At 43.9% G+C, this 12,547-nt stretch overlaps 1 pseudogene; it reads left to right on the top strand.

Annotated features, from left to right (window-relative positions):
• Positions 1–4,487: 4,487 nt before the first annotated feature.
• On the top strand, positions 4,488–4,605 carry LOC134897313 (5S ribosomal RNA; annotated as a pseudogene).
• The last annotated feature ends 7,942 nt before the right edge of the window (positions 4,606–12,547 follow it).

Below are 12,547 nucleotides of genomic sequence, written 5' to 3'. Positions count from 1 at the left end.
GGTACAGGTCACCCAACGCGTTTCGTCTGATGAGACTTCTTCAAGGGGTAGGGACAGAATGAGAATGGTACAGCTATTTATAGCCATATTGTTAAGTGGGAGGGGTGTGACATCATAGGAGGTCATGTGACCTGATTAAATGTAAAACACTTAGATAGCATTAACATCATGGTCAGAACACTGCCAGGTTACCAGGGACTAAAAGTACATAGCAGCATAGAGAAGTGTAGAAAGTTTCAATTCATATAACAGCTGTAACAGAGTAAAAAACGATTTTTTTGTTGACTTCCGCCACACTTCCGGGTGCGGCGGACGCGATACGTCACTTCCGCCCCACTTCCGGGACCCATTGCGCATGCTCTCTCTGTTACAGCTGTTATATGAATTGAAACTTTCTACACTTCTCTATGCTGCTATGTACTTTTAGTCCCTGGTAACCTGGCAGTGTTCTGACCATGATGTTAATGCTATCTAAGTGTTTTACATTTAATCAGGTCACATGACCTCCTATGATGTCATACCCCTCCCACTTAACAATATGGCTATAAATAGCTGTACCATTCTCATTCTGTCCCTACCCCTTGAAGAAGTCTCATCAGACGAAACGCGTTGGGTGACCTGTACCTACCTCACTCCAAAGATAAGGAATATTTGATTTTAAAATACTTTTATTGTAGTTCTTAATTCATTTAGTGTTTTTTAGTCCAGCTGTGTATTTATTGTTGTTCCATTTTTTATGTATGTTTTTATGCATCTCTATATTAAATTAATTTTATTACTATAGGCGCCTGAAAATATTTATTGATACAGTGGTCGCTATATATCTCTCTCCCCCCGTATCTCACACAATTGTATCTCAGGGTTCACCACCCCTGGTTTAGTGAGGGACCCAGCTGAAGCCCCATTACTAGCACTAGGGGAGTATCATTCAGGGCAGCCTGTTCAATTACATATCTGTTTTACATCACATGTGGCGCAGTATTAATCTCTATTTTTACGCATACCTTTGGTAATATTTTTTTATTGCGGCCTGGTGGAGCATTACATCTAGACAGAATGTTAAGAAACTTAGACCATACTAATAAAAGGAATGTGTGGTGTCAGAAAATCTTTAATGAAAGCATTACTGCAAACGAACCAACCCAACCATGCGATCTAGATGATCTATTTTGGGGAATAGAGAGGCTTCTAACAAAAGAAGTCAAGACATGGTGGGATGTTAAGGGTTTGGAACACTATATATCAATGGATAGGGTTCCAAGGGGACTAAGATTATTAAAACAACCCACATTCACTGATCAGGAGGGGACATTCATAGAAAAATGGGACAAAATATTACACACCTGTTCTATAGACTTAATGAAACTCCTGGTCGATGAAAAGAAAAAATCCCTCTCGTCCATAGAGACTGAGATTAAGAAAAAGGAGAAAGAGCTTGAACCTTTCAAAGACAAGGAGGACTACAGAATTAACGAGAAAGTGCTTAATAAGAAGTTGGAACGTATCGAGGAGGAGGTAATCAAAGGGAAGGAAAAGAAATTCTTAAGGGACAAGAATGATTATGAACAAGGGAGAGTGAAAAACTGGAGCAGATTCAAATCCATGGGACATCCAAACCAGAAAGAAAACAGAGGGAATTGGAAAACTGTTACTACAAGTACCACTACACAGAGTAAAAACAGGGATACTCCGAACAGTGGTATAAAGACATCAAATAGATTCACGGCCCTGCAGAGATTTGGTTCCAACAGTGACCAGGATTTTTTATCCCAACGACAGGGTGCAAGGCCAAAAAACAATATAAGGTATCCAGTAAAAGAGGACATACGGTATGCATCGCCCCTCAAAAGAAGATTCACAGAAGAAGAGGATGCCGAGGAGGCAGGAGGGAGGGAATCCAAAAGAAAAGTGACATAACAACGGTCAATCCAAGAGAAAAAGGCATTTTTAACTTATCCCAACATGTTTTAACCAAACCCGAAATATCTCTTTTAGACAAAGGACTATCATTCGCACCAACAACGGGTCTAAATAAATTTGAAACGTTCATTGATCTTAACAAATTTGTCAGAAAATTAACATTGAAGAGGCACTTTTTGAAAAAAGAGAATGCAGTAATAGATAACTATGAAAGCCGTTCCAAGTCAGGATTAAAACCAACTTCGAAATACTACCCGTTGGAGTCCAAGGGAAACAACATTAGCACGTTTTATGAGCTGGTAAAGAATGACCTATGCGACATGGACCTGAAGAAGATGAAGGAGAAGAATATTAACAACAGAGAGAGTGAGGCCCTGAAAAATTTACAAAAAAACAAAGGGATAATCATAAAACAAGCTGATAAAGGGGGGGGCTGGTCATCATGGATCGGGATAAATATATTGCGGAGGCAGAGAGATTACTGTCAGACGAACAATCATATTCCAAACTAACAGGAGACCCGAAGGATGTTTTTATTGAAGAATTGAGGACACTCCTACTACATGGACTAAGAACAGAGATTATTACGAAAGAGGAGTACCAATTTTTAATAAGACCAGACCCCACTACCCCCATTTTCTACTTTTTACCAAAAATACACAAAAGCTTGGACAACCCGCCCGGAAGACCAATTGTGGCGGGTATAGACTCTCTCACCTCTCATTTATCAGAATACGTCGACGTTTTTTTAAAATCCTATGTGAAGGATCTCCCCTCATACCTCAAAGATACAACATCAGTACTGAACCTTCTAAAAGATGTTGTGTGGAAGGACACATATATGTGGGTGACTATAGATGTTCAATCACTTTACACCTGTATTGAACATGCGAAAGGAGTGGCAGCCTGCAAGGAATTTCTGGATAATGACACAGGACTGACAGAAAACCACAAGGATTTTATTTGCGATATCATGTTTTTTATTCTTCGCCACAATTATTTTACATTTTTAGACCAATATTATCTCCAACGGTGCGGTACAGCGATGGGCACAATTTTTGCGCCCAGTTTCGCGAATCTTTTTATGGGTTGTTGGGAAAAAGCTTTTATATATGACCACCACGATTTTAACAAGAATATCATTTTTTATCGAAGATATATAGATGATATTTTAATAATCTGGGATGGAGATTTAGAACATTTTAACCGATTTTTTAAACATATCAGCACAAATTCGATGAATCTCACCTTTACATCCAATACAAATAAGACACATATAGAATTCTTGGATCTGGTTCTCACAGGAGAAAATGGAAAAATTACCACCAAAAATTTTATCAAACATGTTGATACGAATAGTTATCTTCATTACAAGAGTGGTCATCTCAGGAGCTGGAAGAACAACATCCCATTGTCCCAGTTCAGCAGAATTAAAAGAAACTGCAGCAAAACAGAGGACTGCCAGGAACAGATGGAGATATATCGTGATAGATTCAAGAAGAAAGAATACCCGGATACCATATTGGAAAAAGCCATCACTAGAACCAATGAAGTTGAAAGATCGAAGTTATTGGAATATAAAACAAGAAAGAAAACCAAAGACTCCACAGCTTTTATAACCACCTTCAACCAGCATGAAAAATATATCCGAGAATCATTTAGGAATCATTGGAGAATATTGCTGATGGACCCCATTCTCAAAGAAATCCTCCCTCCGCATCCCGAAATAGTCTTCAAAAAATCACGCAACTTGAAGGATCTATTAGCCCCCAGCATGCTGAAGACGAATAAAGTCAATGACCACACATGGCCCAAGTGTGTAGGTTCCTACAAATGTGGACGATGCAATGTGTGCAGATATCTGCACCCGAACAGAAAAACATTTACAGACAGTGAAAAGAAAAAGGACCACAAAATTAAGGATTACATGAACTGTAACACTCAATCGGTCATATACCTCCTGGAATGCGAATGTGGAAAACAGTACATAGGAAAGACGAAAAGACCTCTGAAGATAAGGATACAAGAGCACGTGAGAAATATTAAGAATAAGGTGGAGAGTCATGCGGTCTCTAAACACTTCATTTCTGCACATAATTCCAACCCGGAAGCCCTGACTTTTAAATCCATCGAACTGGTAAAGCTAGGAGACAGAGGAGGAGACCTTGCCAACAAACTCTCACGTCGAGAGATGTTCTGGATATTCGAACTTCAGACAATGCAACCTAAAGGATTCAATGATAATTACGAGATCGCCCCCTTCTTATAGTAAATGGTAATTGATTTCTTATCCGTCTCTCTTCTCTTTATGATAATTCCGTTCTGCATTCATTTCCCAATTCTCACCCCTAGTAAAATATGTTTCCCTTCCCCCCCCCCCACACTCCCATCACTTAGCTAATTTCACCACCACTCCCCCCCCCCCCTCCTCACTCCACTCGTCATATTGCAGTTAAGTTAAATCACTGTATACACATCCATATAATATTTCACAATGAATAGTATATACTAATACGGTGCGGAGCAACTAATACGGTGTGGAGCAGGTACATATCAAGGCACAACGTCGGTACAGTCATACCTCGCTGGAAATGCCCAAATACATCTGATCTTGGAAGCCAAGCAGCGTGGGCCTGATCAGTACCAGTGAGGGGGACCACCTGGGAAGATCAGGTACTGTATGGAACGAATACCTATAGAGGCCTATGGAAGGTAATGCACTCTGAACCGTCATCTAATTAGCACCAGTAAAACCAATCACTTATTTAATTATATTTTATCTAATTATATTTTAATATTTTAATATATTCATTTTTTAAAATTTATATATACGGTTTCACATTCGCGCACCACACCGTCCGCAATTGTCTGTTCACTTAAATGTTGTATTAATATTTAATATTTATTATATTAATATATCAGATAGAGATCTGACTTAATGCATATCCCACTTTTATATAAAAAACAGAAAGGCTCGCTTTTTGCACTTTATCATATTTTTGAGCATAGTTTATGCACCATATTCCATGCTGCTGATATCCTACTGGCTATATACTCTTATTAAGTTATAGGAGTTTATGAGTAATAACATGCTGCTGATACACTGATTTATTTGTTTCTTTCTATATGGATGCATGGAGTACTTGTAACTTGATTGTTATGGACTCCGGAAATATGGCCGCCGTTACATAGAAGATACTGGATCAATCCCTTCAAACATGGCCACCGCCTAATGAACACAGTGTACATCCCCTGCACAAAGATCCTGTGCTGTCTATAGTGGAGAAAAACGCCGCGGGCGCATGCGCAATGGGTCCCGGAAGTGGGGCGGAAGTGACGTATCGCGTCCGCCGCACCCGGAAGTGTGGCGGAAGTCAACAAAAAAATCGTTTTTTACTCTGTTACAGCTGTTATATGAATTGAAACTTTCTACACTTCTCTATGCTGCTATGTACTTTTAGTCCCTGGTAACCTGGCAGTGTTCTGACCATGATGTTAATGCTATCTAAGTGTTTTACATTTAATCAGGTCACATGACCTCCTATGATGTCACACCCCTCCCACTTAACAATATGGCTATAAATAGCTGTACCATTCTCATTCTGTCCCTACCCCTTGAAGAAGTCTCATCAGACGAAACGCGTTGGGTGACCTGTACCTACCTCACTCCAAAGATAAGGAATATTTGATTTTAAAATACTTTTATTGTAGTTCTTAATTCATTTAGTGTTTTTTAGTCCAGCTGTGTATTTATTGTTGTCCCATTTTTTATGTATGTTTTTATGCATCTCTATATTAAATTAATTTTATTACTATAGGCGCCTGAAAATATTTATTGATACAGTGGTCGCTATATATCTCTCTCCCCCCGTATCTCACATATATATATATATATATATATCTATATATTTTTAGGGCCCCGACAACGTCTAGCAACTTGGAGTCCTCCAAGTCCCTAGTAGCCGCAGGCACCACAATAGGTTGTTTCAGGTGAAACGCTGACACCACCTTAGGAAGAAACTGGGGACGAGTCCGCAGTTCTGCCCTGTCCGAATGGAAAATCAAATATGGGCTTTTTTAAGACAAAGCCACCAATTCTGACAATCGCCTGGCCGAGGCCAGGGCCACATCCTGGTCACTTTCCATGTGAGATATTTCAAATCCACAGATTTGAGCGGTTCAAACCAATATGATTTGAGGAATCCCAACACTACGTTGAGATCCCACGGTGCCACTGGAGGCACACAAGGGGCTGTATATGCAATACTCCCTTGACAAACGTCTGGACTTCAAGAAGTGAAGCCAATTTTTTCTGGAAGAAATCTACAGGGCCGAAACTTGAACCTTAATGGACCCCAATTTGAGGCTCATAGACACTCCTGTTTGCAGGAAGTGCAGAAATCGACCTAGTTGAAATTTTTTCGTGGGGCCTTCCTGGCCTCACCCACGCAACATATTTTCACCACATGTGGTGATAACGTTGTGCGGTCACCTCCTTCCTGGCTTTGACCAGGGTAGGTATGACCTCTTCCGGAATGCCTTTTCCCTTAGGATCCGGCGTTCAACCGCCATGCCGTCAAACGCAGTCGCGGTAAGTCTTGGAACAGACAAGGTCCCTGCTGGAGCAGGTCCTTTCTTAGAGGCAGATGCCACGGTTCCTCTTGGAACAGACATGGTACTTGCTGAAAGCAAATCCCTTCTTAGCTCCCGAGGCCATTAGTCCTCTGTGAGCATCTCTTGAAGTTCCGGGTACCAAGTCCCTCTTGGCAGAGCCGGCCCTAACTAATATGATGCCCTAGGCAAGATTTTGGCTGGTGCCCCCTAGCACCACCGCTGGTTCCGCCTCTGACCTTGCACCTCTTTCCCAGCACCATCACCCCTCACCAATAGCAGTCCTTATTTTGGTGTTTGTACCACCTACATTTTAAATAGGAACAGTTCACACGTTTGGCGCACAGCCCAAAAAGGGGTGTGTTTTTGCTGGCAAGGGCGTTGGCCACACAATAGTAGCCTCAAATCCAATTATACCACACAGTATTGCAACTTTATTCACATTTGATCATGCGATAGTGTCCATAATTCATATTACATCCCACAGTAGTATCACTTTACCTTATAAACGTTACTCCTCAAAGTAGAGCCCCTTATTCACATTACATTACACTGAATTACTCCTTATTCGCATTACACCACACCCTATTGCTCTTTATTCACATTAGACGACACAGTAGTGCCCTTTCTATACGCAACGCCACATAGTAGAGCACCTTTTACACATAATGGCACACATTAGTAATGCATTTATACATTTAATTCCACACAGTAATGCCCCTTACACATTATGACAACCTTTATTAATGCCCTTTTACACATAATGTCCCCTACACATTTGCTGCACATTATTAGTGCACCTATACACATGACACACATACAGTAGTACCCTGTTACACATTTGCTGCACATTATTAGTGCCTCTATACACATAATGACACACATACAGTGTACCCTGTTACACATATGCCGCACATTATTAATGCCCTTATACACATGACACACACAGTGCCCATTACACATATGTTGCACATTATTAATGCATTTTTACATGACACACATAATGCTCCTTACACATATTCTGAACACTACTGCACAACCAACCCACTCACATGTACACAGCACTCACACTGCCACTAACACTGTGCTTGGATACAGATGTGTCCTCATAAATCTTGCCTCAATGCTAACGTCAGGCATACCTTTTTAATGAAAATGCATCTTATTTGCATAGCTATGTGGCTAGGATGCACGAGCAGCTTCTGCTGATTAAAATGATATGTGGCATGCCTATATATTGTGTGAGACTGTGGCTGTATCTGCATATGAAATGCTACACACAGAATATAGGCATGCCGCATATCATTTTAATCAGCAGAAGCTGATGATGCCCCTAGGCATATCAAATGCCCTAGGCATATCAAATGCCCTAGGCAATTGCCTAGTTTGCCTATAGCTATGGCCGGCTCTGCCTCTTGGCCAATCCGGAGCCACGAGTATAGTTCTTACTCCTCTACGTCTTATAATTCTCAATACCTTGGTTATGAGAAGCAGAGGAGGGAACACATACACCGACTGTTACACCCACGGTGTTACCAGGACGTCCACAGCTATCGCCTGAAGGTCTCGTGACCTGGCGCAATACCTGTCCCGTTTTTTGTTCGGGCGGGACGCCATCATGTCCACCTTTGGTCTTTCCCAACGGTTCACAATCATGCGGAAAACTTCCCGATGAAGTTCCCACTCTCCCGGGTGGAGGTCGTGCCTGCTGAGGAAGTCTGCTTCCCAGTCGTCCACTCCCGGAATGAACACTGCTGACAGTGCTATCACATGATTTTCCGCCTAGCGAAAAATCCTTGCAGTTTTGCCACTGCCCTCCTGCTTCTTGTGCCGCCCTTTCTGTTTACGTGGGCGACTGCCGTGATGTTATCCCACTGGATCAATACCGGTTGACCTTGAAGCAGAGGTCTTGCTAAGCTTAGAGCATTATAAATTTGCTCTTAGCTCCAGTATATTTATGTGGAGAGAATTCTCCAGACTTGATCACACTCCCTGGAAATTTTTTCCCTGTGTGACTTCTCCCCAGCCTCTCAGGCTGGCCTCCGTGGTCACCAGCATCCAATCCTGAATGCCGAATCTGCGGCCCTCTAGAAGATGAGCACTCTGTAATCACCACAGGAGAGACACCCTTGTCCTTGGATATAGGGTTATCCGCTGATGCATCTGAAGATGCGATCCGGACCATTTGTCCAGCAGATCCCACTGAAGAGTTCTTGCGTGAAATCTGCCGAATGGAAGCGCTTCGTAATAAGCCACCATTTTTACCAGGACTCTTGTGCAATGATGCACTGACACTTTTCCTGGTTTTAGGAGGATCCCAATTAGCTCGGATAACTCCCTGGCTTTCTCCTCTGGGAGAAACACCTTTTCCTGGACTGTGTCCAGAATCATCCCTAGGACCAGCAGACGTGTCGTCGGAACAACTGCGGTTTTGGAATATTTAGAATCCACCCGTGCTGTCGTAGAACTACTTGAGATAGTGCTACTCCGACCTCCAACTGTTCTCTGGACCTTGTTCTTATCAGGAGGTCGTCCATTTTCTTTGAAGACGAATCCTCATTTCGGTCATTACCTTGGTAAGGACCCGGGGTGCCTTGGACAATCCAACGGCATCGTCTGAAACTGATAGTGACAGTTCTGTACCACGAACCTGAGGTACCCTTGGTGAGAAAGGCAAATTTTGGGACATGGAGGTAAGCATCCCTGATGTCCCGGGACACCATATAGTCCCCTTGTTCCTGGTTCGCTATCACTGCTCTGAGTGACTCCATCTGGATTTGAACCCTTGTAAGTGTTCAAATTTTTCAGATTTAGAATAGGTCTCACCTAGCCTTCTGGCTTCAGTACCACCATATAGTGTGGAATAATACCCCTTTCCTTGTTGTAGGAGGGGTCATTTTATTATCACCTGCTGGGAATACAGCTTGTGAATTATTTTCAATACTGCCTCCCTGTCGGAGGGAGATATTGGTACAGCAGACTACAGGAACCTGCGAGAGGGGAAACGTCTCGACATTCCAATCTGTACCCCTTGGATACTACTTGTAGGATCCAGGGGTCCTGTACGGTCCCAGCGTCATGCTGAGAACTTGGTAGAAGCGGTGGAGGGCTTCTGTTCCTGTGAATGGGCTGCCTGCTGCAGTCTTCTTCCCTTTCCTCTATCCCTGGGCAGATATGACTCTTATAGGGACGAAAGGACTGAGGCTGAAAAGACGGTGTCTTTTTCTGCAGAGATGTGACTTAGGGTAAAAAACGGTGGATTTTCCAGCAGTTGCCGTGGCCACCAGGTCCCATGGACCGACCCCAAATAACTCCTCCCCTTTATACGGCAATACATCTTTGTGCCGTTTGGAATCTGCATCACCTGACCACTGTCGTGTCCATAAACATCTTCTTGCAGATATGGACATCGCATTTACTCTTGATGCCAGAGTGCAAATATCCCTCTGCGAATCTCGCATATATAGAAATGCATCCTTTAAATGCTCTATAGTCAATAAAATACTGTCCCTGTCAAGGGTATCAATATTTTTAGTCAGGGAATCCGACCAAGGCACCTCAGCTCTGCACCTCCAGGCTGAGGCGATCGCTGGTCGCAGTATAACACCAGCATGTGTGTGTATACTTTTTAGGATATTTTTTCAGCCTCCTATCAGCTGGCTCCTTAAGTACGGCCCTATCTGTAGATGGTACCGCCACTTGTTCTGATAAGCGTGTGAGCGCCTTATCCACCCTGAGGGGTGTTTCCCAACGCGCCTTAACTTCTGGCGGGAAAAGGTATACCGCCAATAATTTTCTATCGGGGGAAACCCACGCATCATCACACACTTCATTAAATTTATCTGATTCAGGAAAAACTACAGGTAGTTTTTTCACCTCCCACATAATACCCTTTTTTGTGGTACTTGGAGTATCAGAAATATGTAACACCTCCTTCATTGCCCTTAACGTGTGGCCCTAAAGGAAAATACGTTTGTTTCTTCACCGTCGACACTGAAATCAGTGTCCGTGTCTGGGTCTGTGTCGACCGACTGAGGTAAATGGGCATTTTACAGCCCCTGACGGTGTTTGAGACGCCTGGACAGATACTAATTTGTTCGCCGGCCCTCTCATGTCGTCAACCGGCTTGCAGCGTGTTGACATTATCACGTAATTCCATAAATAAGCCATCCATTCCGGTGTCGACTCCCTAGAGAGTGACATCACCATTACAGGCAATTTGCTCCGCCTCCTCACCAACATTTTCCTCATACATGTCGACACACACGTACCGACATACAGCACACACATAGGGAATGCTCTGATAGAGGACAGGACCCACTAGCCCTTTGGGGAGACAGAGGGAGAGTTTGCCAGCACACACCAAAACGCTATAATTATCCAGGGACAACCTTTATATAAGTGTTCCTCCCTTATAGCATTTTAATATATATACATATCGCCAAATCAGTGCCCCCCCTCTCTGTTTTAACCCTGTTTCTGTAGTGCAGTGCAGGGGAGAGCATGGGAGCCTTCCCACCAGCATTTCTGTGAGGGAAAATGGCGCTGTGTGCTGAGGAGAATAGGCCCCGCCCCCTTTTCGGCGGGCTTCTTCTCCGGAGTTTGTGATATCTGGCAGGGGTTAAATACATCCATATAGCCTCAAGGGCTATATGTGATGTTTTTTTCGCCATACAGGTATTATACATTGCTGCCCAGGGCGCCCCCCCCCCCGCGCCCTGCACCCTCCGTGACCGCTGTGTGAAGTGTGCTGACAACAATGGCGCACAGCTGCAGTGCTGTGCGCTACCTGATGAAGACTGAAAGTCTTCTGCCGCCTGGTTCCGGACCTCTTCAATCTTCAGCATCTGCAAGGGGGGTCGGCGGCGCGGCTCCGGGACGAACCCCAGGGCGAGCCCTGTGTTCCGACTCCCTCTGGAGCTATGTCCAGTAGCCTAAGAATCCAATCCATCCTGCACGCAGGTGAGTTGAAAATCTCTCCCCTAAGTCCCTCGATGCAGTGAGCCTGTTGCCAGCAGGACTCACTGAAAATAAAGAACCTAAAAACTTTTTCTAAGCAACTCTTTAAGAGAGCCACCTAGATTGCACCCTGCTCGGACGGGCACAAAAACCTAACTGAGGCTTGGAGGAGGGTCATGGGGGGAGGAGCCAGTACACACCATGTGATCCTAAAAGCTTGCTTTTGTGCCCTGTCTCCTGCGGAGCCGCTATTCCCCATGGTCCTGACGGAGTCCCCAGCACTAGGACGTTAGAGAAATAAAAAACCTAACAAACTTTTATTCTAAGCAGCTCTTTAGGAGAGCCACCTAGATTGCAGCCTTCTCGGCCGGGCACAAAAATCTAACTGAGGCTTGGAGGAGGGTCATAGGGGGAGGAGCCAGTGCACACCACCTAGTGGTCAAACTTTTAATTTTGTGCCCTGTCTCCTGCGGAGCCGCTATTCCCCATGGTCCTGACGGAGTCCCCAGCATCCACTTAGGACGTCAGAGAAAAGTGGGTTAAATAAACACAGCCCTACGTAATGTGTAACCGACACGATTCAAATAAACTTTCTGGAGCAGCGGAGACCTGAACCAGTAGCGCTGCGCTGTGGGACAGGAGACTTAGCCCTAGGCCAGGGCTGGCCAGACCAGTCCTCGAGATCTACCAACAGTACACATTTTCCAGACCACCTAGCTGGTGCACAGGTGTAGTCAGTACTAATTAAGATGTGCTGCATTCATTCCTAACTGACAATTTTACAGGTCTCCAGGAGGCCTGGAAAACATGAACTGTTGGTAGATCTCGAGGACCGGTTTGGCCAGCCCTGCCCTAGGCTATTGGAGCTCTACTTAAAGTTTTGTTTGGATTCAAACCCCTGTTCAGATACCCGCTACTAGCGTACTGAGCCGCAGCGCTATTTGTCTGATGCCCTACACTCATTCCCCAAATTACAAATAGCATTAGTAACTAGTGACACCAAGGAATAATAAAGGGAAGGCAACACCCCGCCCTGTATGTAGTGTACCGCTAATTA

The sequence above is a fragment of the Pseudophryne corroboree genome, chromosome 3, assembly GCF_028390025.1.
Source record: "Pseudophryne corroboree isolate aPseCor3 chromosome 3, aPseCor3.hap2, whole genome shotgun sequence".
NCBI lineage: Eukaryota > Metazoa > Chordata > Amphibia > Anura > Myobatrachidae > Pseudophryne > Pseudophryne corroboree.
The sequence above is the reverse complement of the archived record's forward strand: the minus strand, read 5'-3'. Positions and strand labels throughout refer to the sequence as shown.